Source organism: Orbicella faveolata, unplaced genomic scaffold, assembly GCF_042242905.1.
Source record: "Orbicella faveolata isolate gen_17 unplaced genomic scaffold, um_ofav_v1 contig_34, whole genome shotgun sequence".
NCBI classification, from domain to species: Eukaryota; Metazoa; Cnidaria; class Anthozoa; order Scleractinia; family Merulinidae; genus Orbicella; species Orbicella faveolata.
Window position 1 is genome coordinate 8,952,501 of NW_028301563.1, and position 5,441 is coordinate 8,957,941.

General features: G+C 39.2%; 1 protein-coding gene across 1 annotated transcript in view; it reads right to left on the minus strand.

The window, feature by feature from the left end:
• LOC149104626 (ribitol 5-phosphate transferase FKRP-like) overlaps nt 1-3,797 on the minus strand; it is a 9,473-nt gene extending 5,676 nt beyond the window's left edge. The window contains exons 1-3 of the mRNA XM_089270910.1: nt 3,108-3,797; nt 2,321-2,680; nt 1,810-1,858 (exon numbers count right to left, since the gene is read on the minus strand). The gene's annotated coding sequence lies outside the window, so the exon portion shown is untranslated. The remainder of the gene's footprint in view (nt 1-1,809; nt 1,859-2,320; nt 2,681-3,107) is intronic.
• Between the last annotated feature and the right edge of the window lie 1,644 nt (nt 3,798-5,441).

Here is a 5,441-nt window from a genome sequence, read left to right on the forward strand (position 1 = left end):
ACGCAATCTTTTATCAAAGTGAGTCTGACACAAATGACCATGAAGCGATTGCTCCGAAGATTCGTCCACAGTTTTGAGAATCCCTTGGCATTTCTGAAAGATCGTAAAATAATCTCAGGAGGTCCCATTGCTAAGTTGTTCCGTCGAAATTGTACACAAATTTCGGGCTATGACTCCGACTATAACTTGTACGTAGATGTCGAGAATAGGCCGGGCCGAGGACATGGCGATTTTAATTTAGTATGCTCATACTCAACCTCAGAAAATTCTGAATTAAATAGGAAACCAAAAACGAAATCGGTATCCCTTAGATTTTCCAAACAATCATAGATTGTTTAAGAGCTTCAATATGGCATTCCGTGGAAAATGTGTCAAAATTTCAGACCGGCGGGCAGGCTATAAGCAACTCCATGCAAAAGCCGTACCCGATTACCGGGTATATGATCGAAGAATTGCCTTAACCAAACAACTGACAGCTAATGAAAGAAAGAAGACGTTTTACTCGAGCGAAACGCTTCAATAATACAAATGCATCAGCGTTGCGTAGGACTAGAGAAATGTACCTTAAGATTGGGAATCATTTCCCAAAGTTCGCTCTCGAGTACAAGAACAGCAGTACAGCTTTAAAATTAATAGGGTACTTTTTGTACCCTCTATAAACTCAGTGTAATTCAATGTTACCTTTAAAAAGACCTCCCGGCCCGAGGAGCGTGTTTTGCCTTTCGAATCAAATTGAAAGCGCGATACCATAACCACATGATATTTTCCGCGTTGGGGTATCTGTGTGGTATGCTAATTTGATTCGTTGCCACATGGTATAAGCAGTCCGGAATATCCCGATATATTAGCACGGCTGTGTTGTCACGAAACTCACGTTTCAACCAATGCGAATGCGTGTTTTGGCTGGAGTGTTGTGTTTCACAACAAACCAAGAGATTCAAGATGGCGGACAAAGAGAGTCGCGAATACTTTCCAATGCCATGAATGCGGGCCCTCAGGAGGTGTATATTTATCTCGAATTTAGTTAAATACTGTCCAAATAATAAAATTAAAGGGAAGTTTGTGTTCGCGTTCCATGTCACAGGCAATTGTGCCCAGATAACGATTATCCTCGGACCGAAGGAAGCATTACGGAACGCAATGCGAGCTAAGTTTGACGAGCTGAAGTTATCATTCTTTGGAAAGAGACGGTACAATCGGTAAACATCTTTACTCTGCATTTTTCTAAGCACAGAAATGATCGATATGAGAATTGAGGCTTTCGTCTTATCTAGGGATTATTGGGCCGAAATCGACAGCACGCGCGTGTTCTTATATGCCAGCAAAGATAAATTGTAAATGTCCAAAATGTTATACATTTTGGCTAAATCGAGGAAATGAAATCATAATTGAAGCAGAATTTTGAATAACGCACACGAGTGAGAAATTCTTGTTCTTTTATACAAAATAAACTAAGCTAGAAAAATAGTGTTTTCAGATGTATAGATAGTCAAAAATTCCGTTAACATATTCTTTGTAAATCTGAAATTTCTCCATTTTGGTATTTATCTCAAATATTTCTTGTATCTATTTGTTGCTGTGCTAAAAGATATCATGTCTGATTTCCACATTTAAATTATGAAAGTTTACATATAATTGTTGACTTTAACAAGTTATTTACCCAAAAATATCCAATATATAATTCCTGGACAGGTTGACAATGGAGCATTGACAATCCATCCACATGTTCTAAGGTTTTATTATATATTTATTTAAACTGATACAAAACAAACTCAGTCTTGAAAGTAAAATCCATTTTATTTTACTCACTTTTTACGTACTCTCAACCTTGAATTTGCCTCTTGGCAGAATGCAGGACCTGAAACAAATCACAAGCGCTTAGAAGATTATTACATTGCTCACAGATGTCAATATTATTACAAATGTATTTTTCGTTTTAAAATATGAATTTATTTTGAATTTAGTTACCACATTAGTTCTCAGTAAATAATTAAGAGAGTGCCCTCAAGTGGTCTGATGACTCATATGTTTTCTATTTTTTATTACATATTCTTAACCAAACTGAAATGTTTCCTGTTCACAATCAATTAATGTTTTGCATTAGTTTCACAATTAGTAACGTTCAACACTCAACACTACATTCTAAACTCTTGTACTTTTTCAGTCTTTGCTTTCATAATAATTATTTTGCAAAAATATTACTTTCTGGTACATTCAAACTTCATGGGGAGGTGAAAAGAATCATCATCTACTAGGAACAGCTGCAGTGTGTATAGGTTTTAAAAAAATGCCAAAAAAGAGTACAATGCCCCCTACAAACCTTAACTTAAATGTTTGCATGGCCCTCAAACGTCTGGTAAATGAGCACAAACAATCTCCTCTACCCTTTGTGCCATTCCTTGGGATACCGATAGAATCATTTACAGGGAATCACTGCACTACCCCTGGCTTGTCTGTTTCGCTGCCACCTCTGTGCTGTAGGTGGTTTTCAACAGGCTGTTGGCTCTCCAGTGATACAACTGGGGTACACATTTGGTGAATCCACCAACACAGAGACCTCCCGCCCAAATTTGTTTAATTTCGTCCGCGTACTTAGCGACGTCTTCTTTCCTCTCTTTTCCATTTCTTCCCCACAAACTCGGTAAAGTGCCTCGAGCAGTCGAGTATGCTCTTCCATGTACTTAAGAGAGAAAAATTGAAAACAACTGTCATAAAAATGAAGGAACAATGCATTACTCAAGCCTTATAACAACAGCGGTTCAAGTACACTTGTAGGGCCTCAAATTCAAAGAGAGTTTACAAAATACTGGCGTTGTTTGCAACCGTGGAATTTGGCCTGATGAAACTTTAACAACACTAGAACCAGTAAAAAATATAAACAGCTCAATTAAAAATACGCAAATACTAGAAAATAACGCCTACTCTTAATATTTGACCACAAAATCGCGTGTACATCGTCGCTTGACACCAAAAAAACTGAATGATTAGAAGACAGTTCACGTTCTCTCACTACCAAAAAGGCCGCTTATTCTCCTTCTCAACGTTTGGTCGCAAAAAAGTCCCGTTTAATGCTGGCTAGAGTTTATGCGAGACTGGAAACAACATACTTTCTTTGTCCGCATGAAAAGTCCGCCATTTTCCCTGCTAACAATAGCTTCGTGACGTCATGGCTGTCCTAATATATCGGGATATTCCGGACTGATAAGCGCAGACTAGACGTACTGCCTCTGCATAAATTATGCTTATTAGACCTTTATTTAGTCCCTTGGTTGAAGCGTAACACAACACTGCCCCGTGTGTCACACATTTGTGCTATCATTAAAAATACGCAAACTAGCGTATTTCCGGCTGTTGCTTGTTTCCGCCCATAGATACCTTAAATAGACGCTGAGGTAATCTTACTTGCAGTTTTGAAACCTACATTGCCAGCTGACTTCAACAGGACAGTCATGGCGGTATTTACCCCGGCGGTATTTCTTAATTTCTCGATGCTTTCTCGATGCTCCTTCTGTGCGTTCTTCAAAGACTGCACAGACTATAAACACGACTCATGGACCTGTCAGCGGGTTCGTAACAGTTCTAGGCTAAGGGTCGAACAAGACTGTCATCCGCTGCTTGGGAATCCCTTCGCCAATGTAAAGCGGAACTTAACGTGGACAACGACTTGTGAGTCTGCGAGCCCGAGCCTGGAGCTGTGAGTCTCTTTTTGCGAGCCTCGAAAGATTCCCACAAAAAAACAAACAAACAAACAAACAAACAAAAAACAAAAAAACAAAAACGGGCATAATGCCCTTATGTTTTATTCCTTTTTGAGAATTCCCTACATAATATAAGTGAAGAGAAGTAGGGCAATGAACCGGTTTGTCAAAAATGGAACGGCAAATTCGGTCGGACCGGTCCGACCGCAATATTTAGGTCGGAGGGAACCGAAACGGACCTTCCCATTTGACTTTCGACCGAAACGTCCGGAATTTTTGGCATAATGGCAAACACCCGCAGTCTTCATGTGTCGGTGCACTTTAGCATAGCGAGTGAGCTAGGTGATGGAGAGTTCCTTTTTTAAAAAGTTATTTCTATCAATTACGCAGATATTTTAGGACGGACATTTTTCCCATCTTGCTTTTGAATTACCAGACTTTGGTAGCTAGACGCGAGGGAAACTTTTGCTACTCTTTAATTAGTTTGCAAGGAGTTGTGATATTTTTCAGCTGGGCAAATTGTACTGACTTTCACTGAGCGAAGTTTCGCGTTATAGCGGAATGAAGGGTCAATGAAGTACATAAATGATTTATACTCCAGCGAGATTGTCGGGATTTAAGCAAACTTTAAACGAAACTGATGTGTAAATATGGTTAAAAACCGACTTCGGTTTTGTTGTTGTTGTTGTTGTTGTTTTTTTTTTGTTTTTGTTTTATGGCCGGGCGGATGGGTTTTATCCCCAAGCTATTGAATTGCTCGAAATAAGCGGTCGTCCTGTCGTTCGATTTTACCGGGGAACCGTTAAAAAAAATTAAGAGCCTGGTTTCCCGAGAGACAAAGCAATGGACAACTGGCAAGCAAAAAACAAATATATGAATCTTTCATTGCGGTGCTTGATTAATGTTCTAGAGTATAATCTTGATTACCTAGAATTCGCCTCACTTGAACGTTTTCGTGTTTGACATTTGGGTAGTAGTTAATTTTACATAATCAACATTTTGATACAAAAATTTAAGAGGGAACTCAAAATTTCACTCGTAGATGAAAATATAAACTTACCTGCAGAATCCGTTCGATGAAACATGATGAAATTAAATTTAACACTGACAGAAAAATTACTTGCGCGGAATTTCACGCATGAAAAGAACATCGAAAATTTCTGTTCCTTCTGCCGAGTGTAGCATTTACTGGGTAAAACGTTAACGTTAAATTAAAAATTCGCAAAAAAAAAAAAAAAAAAAAAAAAAAAACAGAAAAATCTAGAGTGGCTCGCAAAAATAGGCTCGCGGCTCGCGACTCGGGGCCCGGCTCGCAGGCTCGCACATTAGTCACGCTCGACACCCCGGAAATACTTTTTTGGGGGCGCGATACAGTATTTTGCTAGTCAGCGGTACACCTTAACAAAACTACAAAATGTCTGCAACTTTTACGTTGTTTTCGCAGCGAGTCTTGTCGACAGTCAAAAAGATACAAAACTTAGAGCGCACACCGTAAACTTAGCTTTTAAACTCCGCTCATTTGTTGGATAGTTCTCAGTTAATATTATATATTGTGCCAAAGACAAACTGAACTTGCACACGGTGTGAAATTGTTGTTGTTTCGTGAGAGTACATGCTCGCAAGTGGCGAGCCAGTGGCAATTTACGTTACGATGTGCGCTAAGGCTAAAACTAGGCAGCTTTTATGTTGCTGTAGCGGTGTTCTGAGGACATCAACTTCTCAAGTTTGTTGAATTGATGGGCT